At 34.0% G+C, this 11361-nt stretch overlaps 1 pseudogene; it reads right to left on the bottom strand.

Moving 5' to 3' along the window:
- Positions 1-2375: 2375 nt before the first annotated feature.
- Positions 2376-3528, bottom strand: LOC145140559 (photosystem II protein D1 pseudogene; annotated as a pseudogene).
- Between the last annotated feature and the right edge of the window lie 7833 nt (positions 3529-11361).

The following is an 11361-nucleotide window of genomic DNA, read 5'->3' as shown; positions in this document are numbered from 1 at the left end:
ATGACTAAACGAAAAGAAAAATGTAATGATTTAGTGTCAAAAGTAAACACTGATCAACCTTCGACCTCCAAAACCTGTGATTCTTATGAGATTGTTGTAGTTGGAGACTATGGGAGTGATGAGGATGATGTTTCGAATGAGAAACACTTTCCAAGAGTTGTGGTAAAACAATTCTTCGAAGAATCAGAGGAGTTCATGAAAGTTTTGAAAGATAAAGGAAAACATTATCTTAAATCAAATACAACGATTTATCCTAGGCTCAAGGAATCAAATAATGTTGTGTTTCCAAATCAAGTCTTTGTTACTCAAGGAAATGCTGATAAAGTAAAACCAAAATTGCAAAAGCTGGTAGAAGAAGACAATGAGGATGTGACAAAAGAAGGTTTTTATTCGAACCAAAACACAGTCGAAAATGGTTTGAACAAAAACTCAACAACTTTTCATCAACAATAACCAAAACGTGTTTGGGCAATGAAAATAGAAAATTTTGTTGTTAACAATAAAAACAAAGAAAAATGTGTTGATTCATCACCCAATGATTCAAAACATCAAGAGGTATAAACAAAATCTTTCAAAGAAATGGTAGAAAAATTGGCTTGTGGTGAAGGAATTTCGAAATCAAAAGCACAAAATAAAGTTTATTGGAAATCTGAGAAAGCTTTTCACAAACAACAGGTTTTTCAACAAAAATCTTCTGAAACAGTGAAAACCTTTTCACAAAATGCAAAGAAAGTTCATAGTCAACATTTTCATAAACAAAATGACTTTCAAAAGAGTCGAACCTATGTCCAAAATCAATTTCGACCGAATGATTTTCAAAGAAATGTTCAAGATCAGGGACATAGGAGTTTTGTTCAAAATCATGATCAAAAGAGTTTTGGTCAAAATCATGGACAAAAGAGTGTTTCTCAAAATCGTGATAAAAAGGGTTTTGGTCAAAAGAATGGACAATGGAAGTTTGTTCAAAATCGTGAACAAAGGAATTTTGGTCAATGTAATGCGCAAAGAAGTTTTGATCAAAATCGAAAGGTTTTTCTACAAAATGGTGTTGGTTTTCAAAACCGATATCAAAATCATTTTCAAAATCATCCACAAAGGTTATTTCCAAAAAGAGAATTTGAAAAATTGGAAATTAAAGGAAAGAAAACTAAGCCCTTCAAACCTAAAAATCCACATTTTCCAAATCTCGATCCGAAATAAAAATTAAAAGCATCATTTGCAAAAGGTAGAAGTGATGTTAAGAACATTAATCATTGGCTTGATGGAAAAGGAAAGCAATATCAATTAGGAAAGTATTCTCAAGAGAAAATTCAATTTGATTAGTGTCACACAACTAGTTGTTGGCATTGATAATCAGGTTCTCTGTGATGAGGACAGAAGTATTATTTCCAACAAGGAAAAAAAGAGATTATATTGAAGTCGAAAATAAAATGAGACATGTGCATTCTTAACATGAAACCAATTGTGGGCATTCCCTAAGCATGCTTGTTTTCGAAAGCATATTCCGATCTTATCTGGTTATGGCATCGATGTCTTTGTCATCTCAACTTAAAAAAACTAAACAAACTTGTTCTTAATGATCTTGTTCGTGGTTTACCTATTTTGAAATATGATAATGATTCTTTGTGTGTTGCATGTGAACAGGGAAAACAACATCATCAAGGTTATCCGATCATCATAGATTCAAAAATCATCGAACCTTTGGAACTTCTTCACATTGACTTGTGTGGACCTTCGACTGTTGAGACTCCCAATAAGAAGAAGGACATACTAGTTATTGTTGATGATTTTTCCAGGTTTACTTGGGTTTTCTTTCTTTGACGGAACTCTGAAGATGCTCAAGTGATGATTGATTTTATCAAAAACATCGAATTGAGCTTATAGAAGAAATATCGAATGATAAAAAGTGATAATGGAACGGAGTTTAAAAATTGAATTCTATATTCCTTTTTGACCGAATTGGGCATATCTCATAATTTTTCATCTCCATCCCACCGCAACAAAATGGTGTAGTCGAAAGCATGAATCTTCCTTGTGTAAAGCGGCGAGAACAATGCTTACATATGCGAATTTGCCACAATACTTTTAGGCAAAAGCGGTTTCGAGTGCTTGCTTTACGCAAAATCGTTCTTTCATTCATCGTCATTTTAACATAACACCTTATGAGATAATAAACAAAACGAAACCTAATGTTATATTTTTCCATGTTTTTGGATGCAGATGCTTCATTATGAATCACAAGGATAATCTCTCCAAATTTCAGTCGAAAGCTGTGTTAGGTCATAAATTGTGGGTTATACTTTGCTTTTCATAAGATATTATAGCTCTTGGTCTAGGACCAAAAACAACATGTTTTGGTGTTGTTTGGTATCAAGAGGGCGTTATTGCTCCTTTTTTAGTTCAAAAACTCCTATACAATTACAATAAGACCAAAGTCTTATCCATTTGTAGATGGAGCTTCGATAGCAACTAAGTCTAGAGGGAAATTATGAGCATTACGTTCATGCATAACTTCCATACCAAGGTTAGCACGGTTAATGATATCAGCCCAAGTATTAATTACACGGCCTTGACTATCAACTACCGATTGGTTAAAATTGAAACCATTTAGGTTGAAAGCCATAGTGCTGATACCTAAAGCAGTGAACCCGATACCTACTACAGGCCAAGCATCTCGGAAGAAATGTAAAGAACGAGAGTTGTTGAAACTAGCATATTGGAAGATCAATCGGCCAAAATAACCATGAGCGGCTACGATATTATAAGTTTCTTCTTCTTGACCGAATCTGTAACCTTCATTAGCAGATTCATTTTCTGTGGTTTCCCTAATCAAACTAGAGGTTACCAAAGAACCATGCATAGCACTAAATAGGGAGCCGCCGAATACACCAGCTACGCCTAGCATGTGAAATGGGTGCATAAGGATGTTGTGCTCAGCCTGGAATACAATCATGAAGTTGAAAGTACCAGAAATTCCTAGAGGCATACCATCAGAAAACTCTGCTGATTTTTCACCATCATGCTAACACTTCTCCATTCCTTACGATGTCCCATAATGAACGTGAGATTGAACTCGATGGTTGACCTTCTGACTCCATAACAATTGCATCTGTAAATGAGTTCGTTCAAGCGATCATAGTATCTTTCAATGGATTCACCATCTTTTTGTTTGAACTCTTTCAACTTAACCAAGCACTGCTTCACATAATTAATCTTCGTTTTCTCACTTCCTTGAAACTTCTCTTTGAGAGTATTCCACATTTCTTTAGCAGTTTTACAACCACGTACATAGTTGTAAACAACAGGTGGCAATGCACCTCGCAGTTCCCTCATGTATCTTTTCTCGTTGTTATTCAACCTCGTAGATTGTTCATTAACAGCTTGAGTTGAACCAGATGAACCAATGTTCTGATCATTCGAAGGAGCTTGAACATTTCCATTAATGCAATTCCAAATCTCCTCATCCAGTCCATTTAGATAATCCTCCATTCGATCAGCCCACTGATCATAATAATCTGGAATCAGCATAGGAATCTTCGTTGAAGATCCTAGCATATATATCTTTTCTGTCTCTCGCTCTCTCTCTCTCTCTCTATATATATATATATATATATATATATATATATATATATATATATATATATATATATATATATATATATATATATATATATATATATATATATATATATATATATATATATATATATATATATATATATATTATCTTCTGAATACTCTGTAATTTTGATTATGTGTTACGGTTTGGAGGCTTTCTGAGGTAATTTTTAAGAACATCAGGTCGAATTAACCCTAGCCCTAAAACTTCAATCGCCGACCACAAAAGAAAGTTCTTAGTATCTTCACTTTGTTATTATGACGCTTTACAAATTGAAAAGTGCGAAATTAGAATCGAGTGATTATTAACTTTTGTGATTATGATTTGAATACATATCATGCGTAAATCTTTAATTTTTATTTCTTTTAATTGTTTTGTGTGATAGTCACAAAGTGATTAATGAAGATCCACATAATTAATTCATTTTGTTTACTTTTTTGATTGACGCCGATGCAATTTTTTTATATACTTCATCTTTTTTAATTATTGGTAATTCCTTTAGTAATGAAGAATGAAACACCAGATTCATTTGCTTTTGGTTTAATGGAGCATTATTAGTTTATTACTATTATACTGTTCATAGATTGTTACCTAAGTTAGAAGGATCAAAACTTTCAGGTGGTTTTAGTTAAATTTTAATACAAAGTAAATGGATTAATGGATTAATTTTCTCTTCATTTTATTATATACAAATTGATTATGAGATAATGTCTCTAGAATCGGTTTTTTTCAACAGTGGGTTACTTCATGTTCTTCCTATTTGGATATGGATTTTAGTGTTCATTTCTTTAAAGACCTGCAAATCGAAGGGGGGAAAAGTTACATCTTCATCCTCATACTCTTTCAGAATATATTATCAACAAGCCTTTTTAGAATGCATCCTCATCAAAATATTTAAGAATGGATTGTTTGGCAGGAAGAAGGTATTTAGAAGCAATTGATTCTTGAAGATTATTATTTGAGACGTTCACTAGGTAAATCTAATTAATTTCTTAATTTTTAAATTAGAATTTCTAAGTTAGAACTGTTAATTGGTATTTACATATGTTCTTAAATTGAAATTTCTTGGTTTTTTGTATACTTGTTTTTTCAGAATGATGAAAGTAGTGAATTATTGTCGATGGTATATGACCCTTCAAGCATGTCAACATATTGGGGTAAAAGGCCATTAACTTTGTGACACGTATCATTCAATTGGGATTTGTTGCAGGAGGATTTATTTGACGTCTTGCTTGGGACGTGATAAGTATAAGGTTAAAGAGGTAAGTACATATTTCATGTTGTTTTCTCATCTGTTTGGTGATTTTAATCTTTGTGAAATCCTAAAAACCATATAACTTGTCACTTATAAAAGATTGATAGTTACTGTAAACCCATTTTGTTTTGCATTCTTAAAGAAGATATGGTCATACCATTTCATTAATAATGGTAATCTGATTTGATATCCGGATAACATTGTAATATCCATTGTTGTTGCAGGCTCTTGTAACGAGAATTGATCTTGCTGGTAAACCAAATGGTATGAGGATTGTGTAAACACAATAGAGCATAAATTTATTCTCATACTCATGCAATTTGATTCTAAGATAATGGTACCCTCATTTGTAATACATTTTACATTATTTCAGAATTTTAGGGTTCACCTTACGAAATCAGCAACATTCTTTTAGAAGATCAGGTTCATCTTCCAAAAGCAGCATCATTCTTGCAGAATATCAAGGTTCATTTTACAAAAGCAACAACATTCTTTCGGAAAAGAAGCGACCACCTTACAAAAACGGCAACATTCTTTCAGAATAAAAGGGACCACCGTACAAAAACAACACCATTATTTCTTTAAGTAGAAATGTGGCAGAATGCATTATTAAATTTCATATCAGTTTTTGTACTTTGAATAATTGCATATATCTTTTTCGTAAGAATGGTTGACATTAGTTAGAATTGCATATATCTTTTTCCAAAGAATGGTTGACATTAGTTAGAGAATGAATGAAATTTAGTTTTATTATTTAAGAATGTATTTATATTTTTCATGTTTGTTGTAACGCATTGAATAACGTGTATTGTTGTTTGGCAGAATGAATATGTGTTTGCCTATTTTTATTGATTTCATACCCTTCTTGCTCCTGCATAAAAACTAAATCAATCAAATTCTTAAAGAAGACATAACAGAGTCATTCTTAAAGAATAAATGAATAAATCGAAACTTATAAAAGGTTGTGTTTGAATTTAATTAATTTTTGATAATCATATTTTATAAATTAAGAGAACTAATTATCCCCTAAAATCTAGGATCTTGCTTTTTTAAATCTAGATTAATTGACTAAAATTCCCTTATTATGAAATATGTGTGATTAAATGGTACAAGTTATTCCATTGTAATACCATAGACCCTCAGATAATAGTCATTCATTCATTTTCATCCATTGGACTAGAATTATCCTTATGACCACAAATTAGATGTCATGCACATTATAACCTAGCCCTATATATATATATATATATATATATATATATATATATATATATATATATATATATATATATATACAGAGAGAGAGAGAGATCATTTGAGAACTCATAGTTTCATGAGAACTCGAGAAATAAAAGTGGAACATTAGATCAAAAAATTTAACGGCTTAGATTAAAAATCGCATAATTGTAACTATAAGTAAATTTAATCACATTCTAGGTTTTTATCGATGGATCTTTGGGTAAATTTGGTATAGAAAGTATCCTTTCAAAAATCAATAAAATATAAATTACCAATTAACCTAAAATCCATAAATTACTCTTTCTCTCTCTCTCTCTCTCTCTCTCTCTGTATATAGATATATATATATATATATATATATATATATATATATATATATATATATATATATATATATATATATATATATCTTCTTTCACGTCTCCTGCACATCTCTTCCTTCTCCATCGACCGCCTCCCTCCTCCCTCTATAGAGCATTCCTACCTCTATCGCCAATCAACGACGATTTCCGATCCACACACTCACTACACTGAAGATCAACTTCAAAGAAAACACTAAAGATCTATGATTGACCTTAATCGCCATCGGTTTCCACTCTAAATAACCGTTTTGAACTCTTCATTGTAGCTCTGCAAAATACGATCTGATCACCACTACATCATATTAGTTATGTTCATACACAAAATTGTAACCCTAAAATCGTAGGTACATGATCCGCCATTGATAAAATGAAGAGGTATTATAAGTACCTTTCCATATCCAAATTTAATCAACGAAATGTATGATGTGTATCTCTAAACTAGCCATTCACGGATTACTGAAAATAGGTTTGGAATCAAAGAAATGTCTAATTTCGTCAAAGATCAAATGATCGGTATCAAATTAAAAGTGGTGACAACGTCGATTTCCCTAAAAACAGCATTATATCTGCTTCTTCCTGATGCAAAGTCCAATGACCTCTCACTTAATCTCATTCCGAAAGGTTAGACAACTTTACCTTTTTTCTGTTTCACTTGTATTTTACAATTAAGCTAAGTTAACTACGGATTTGGCAAAACTATGTAAATTGAGTAGCTATTATGTAGTTGCGGATGAATATTTTCTAGATCTGTAATCTCTGTCGGATAAAATAAAATAGCTGCAAATATGCAACATCATCAGATCGTGTGCAGAAATAAGGAGAAATGTCGAGACCAAAATTATCCTTATAAATTCATCGAAGTTAAACTTCCTCCTAAAAGCCTAAGTGTTCGATGCTTTCCTCCTGTAAGCATAAATCATCCTCAATTTCAATTGACATCAAATGGTGTTACAATTCTACTATCTATTAATTTTGCGATTACGTCTAGAATAAGGGGAAACTATTCCACCTTATTATATCAGAAATTTATTTCCATATATTTTTTTTGTTATAACGAGAAACGTAGCTATCGATTTCGTGAGAAAAATTTACAGATTTTGTGTAGAAAATTAGGTATCCTAGTTTTGGATCTCAACTGCATCTCTTCTTTTGTAAAAATGCAGTACTATTTTGAATTTCACAAGTGACTCACATATGTATTACAAGTGATTCACATGAAAATCACATAAGAATGACATGTAAATCACAAGTGAATCACATGTAAATCATAAATGAATCACATATGAATTACATGTGATTCACATGTACTTCAAATATGTTGTAACTCTTCTAGGAGATTGTATGTTAAGATCCCTAAAGTTCATCATTTTGCTAAAATTTGTAGTGAACATCGTAAACTACTTACTTTTCTAGCTTTCAAAAAAGAACAAATAGATGAAACTACTTATGATTGTAAACGTAAGATAGCATATTATGATAAAGTTCCAAATGATTCGTATGCGTATGTGTCACACCCCCAAACTAGACGGCGGAAACGTCCGAGGGCATTGCCGTGACTTCATCTTTGTAGTATCATCATAGAGTATATAATTGAACATAACATCATCATTACCACACACAGAATATAACAACATACATAGTTTACATCAAGTATTGTATTTCAATATTACATGCCCAAAATAGTTAAAATGTGATGCAACAAAATATGACAAAATATCCTGAATTTCGTTCTGCCCAACCCGTTCAATGATTTCCTGAGAATACAAGTTAATTTAAAAAGGTCAACATAAAAATGTTGGTGAGTTCATAAGCATGTTTGAGAAAAGGATTTGTATAACTTTGTAATCACAAGAAAATCCTATATTTTCTTAAAACAGTTTAGTATGTTTGTGTCCGATCTTGTATTAATGCATTTGTGTTATTGTTTACTAGAATGCCAAAAGAGAATGAAGAGAATGTAAGGAGAATGTAAAGAGAATGCCCCCAGACAACCCGATGTTCTCTGTAAAAGAGAATGCTGGTAAAACAACCCCCGAGGTTGCGTACCGGTGCGAGTAAGTTATCGAGTAATCCAAAGAGAAATGAGAATGGTTTTCCCGTAAATTTATAATGTTAATTCCTCTAAGTGAGTCGTTATAACCATACTAGATAATGACAATTTCGCCTGTCTTCTCGTTTATGGACGCCGACGGAAATAGAATATGGTTTTTGTCACCCTAGACTAGTTTAGTCTAGCTGTAGTGAACAGCTCATGTGTGGGGTGTCATCCTCATATAGATCTATACACAAATCCTCGCTCTCCCTCCAAGAGACTCGGGTTATAAGTACAGGCTACGATCGTACACTCAATAGGTGTCAACCGACACGTTTCACTAGATCCTTAATCGAAATTTACGCGAAAAGAAAACATATAAAGCACACTCCAGGCCCAATGAACATGTAAGTAAACAACTAAGGCTCACTAAGAATTTAATTCATTTCAAGGCTCGTAAAGAATGAGTTTATATAACCCGGGCCCAATAAGAATATGTAAAAGGACAACTAAGGCCCATTTCACATTGTCACACCCCCAAACCGGAACGACGGAAACGTTCAAGGGTGGATGACGTCATGCATAGTATTACAACAGTTGTATCATAGCAAGCATAGTAAACACAACCATACATTGAATACATATATGAAAAAGGTTTACATTTTCTTAGTACATAGTTTTGTTCATAACAAAAGTAAAATCGAAAGACGTGACTCTAACGCGCCGACTTCTCCAAAAGCCTGGAAGTACCTGTCTACTAATCCCCTGAGATTACAAGCAGTTTTGAAAGAATATCAGCATAAAGCTGGTGAGTTCATAAGCATTTAGATTTTGGTGGAAAAATGTTCCTTGAATCCTTTTGAAAAGTGTTCCTAAAGAAAATCCTATATTTTCTTATGAAAAGCATGTTTGAAAACTCGTTCCTTCCATGACTCCATATTCATACAAGATAGGTACAATCCCAGCTGTCATGGAATAATATGAATATCCGTTAGTTACTTGTTAAACAATCTGTTTATGAAAATCCGAGTTACCGGGAAAATCCTATATTTTCCCTAAAAGTTGATGGTTGGTTATCAGTTCTAAACTGAGGTGTACCAGTATCTACCATACTTATATCGATAAACGTAGTTTTCTTTTAAAAACCCTGGTTACTCCCACTGAGGTATATTAGCCTTATTACATAAATAAAACTAATGAAAAGAAAATGTGATGAACTAAATCCTGAAGGTACTATTAATAACCTCTAGTAATCAGATTGGTTATTACTTTGAGGTTAGTTCACTTGATTCATTATTACAAAAGTAAATCTCTGCTATCTACATTGTGAGTTTCATGACCATAAGTTAATGGATATGGCCCGCAATGGGGCCGGCATCCTTTATGACTTTGTCACCCGTAGACCTGCAGGTCTGAATGTAGCTAGCAGCTAGGTGCGAGATTGGCAGTCCCGTATATATCTATACACAACAGTCACGCTCTCCCTACAAGAGACTCTGGTCACAAGTGCTAGTCCTACACTCTGATTTTGTGGGAGTGTTACCAAGGACGTGTCTCCAACTTAGACTAACAAATTTACAAGTAATAATATAGAAAATCCTTTTGTGATTAACACGAATCCTTTATAAAACAATACATTTTACTACATGATTCGTAAGTTCATTGCTCTAGTTTTGAAAACTGTTTCTACGAGTTGATTTCTTAATCGTTTGGTAAAACTGTTTTCCGTGTTAAAAGCATACTGAAAATATAATTATCTTAAACAAAAATAATATACTTTAAGCACAAGTTTCCTTGTACTTTTGCTTGTATTCCCCCCTGAAAACATTAAAAACTCGGAAAAAGCGTAGGGGTATGAACACACCTCGGGCGATTTGAATGAAGGATCGATACGGAATGCGGGATGTTCAAGTGAAGCCTTGAACACGATTTGATCCTAATTAACATGTAATGACACATAAAGGAGTCAAATGAAGGTATTTCCCTACTAAATGTGATAGAGAACCACTCTAGGAACTTGGGACTACTTACACTAAGTGTTAGAACCTTAAAGGATAGCATGAGGGAGGTGTATGGCCACCTTAAAGGTGTGTGCGGCCATGGGTGTGCGGCCCAAGGGGTGTGCTGCCGTACACTCATGATGGAAGGTGCCTTTGAGGGGTTTTCAAGGTCCATACTTGCATCCATGAAGTGTTCTAGGTCCATACTTAGTTGTAGTACAAGTTTAGGGTCTTAGAAATGGGTTTGTAGTACACATGAGTGTGCTGCCGCACAAGGGAGTGTGCTACCTCACACATGAGTGTGCTGCCGCACAAGGGTGTGTGCGGTCGTACACAGGCGTGTGCGGTCGTACACCCTACATGTTTGTGGCCAAAAAAACCAATTCTAAGGTGCAGCAAGGCTTTGGTCATGTCTAACTCGAAGATGGAAGTCCAACTCTCACTTTGGAGGGTCTTTTAGGAGTGTGAGGCCACCTTATGTGGGTGTGCGGCCGCACTCCTTCAAAGAGATGAAGAACATGACGGGACATGATGAATAAAGGCTTAGATCAAGAGGCTCTTCAAGCACAATAAGCTAAGTGATGGATTACTCACGTTTTTGAAGCCTTGGGAGGGTTTGTGGTTGAAGAAGCTTGAGAGAAATGGAGTGGTGTGCTGCCAAGGTGTTAAACGAATGAAAGGAAAGGGGTCTACCCTTTATATAGGGGTGGGTGTGCTGCCTAGGAGTGAGTGTGCGGCCAAGAGGTGAGTGTGCGGCCGTACACTCCCCCTAAAGGTGTGTATGGCCCGGTTTTGTCACCCTACGGCTTGCTGACTCATTCCTAACCTCGACCTTGGTTGTACTCAAGCTTAGA

The sequence above is a fragment of the Lactuca virosa genome, chromosome 9, assembly GCF_052849685.1.
Source record: "Lactuca virosa cultivar CGN04683 chromosome 9, Lactuca_virosa_CGN04683_v6, whole genome shotgun sequence".
Classification (NCBI taxonomy): domain Eukaryota; kingdom Viridiplantae; phylum Streptophyta; class Magnoliopsida; order Asterales; family Asteraceae; genus Lactuca; species Lactuca virosa.
The sequence above is the reverse complement of the archived record's forward strand: the minus strand, read 5'-3'. Positions and strand labels throughout refer to the sequence as shown.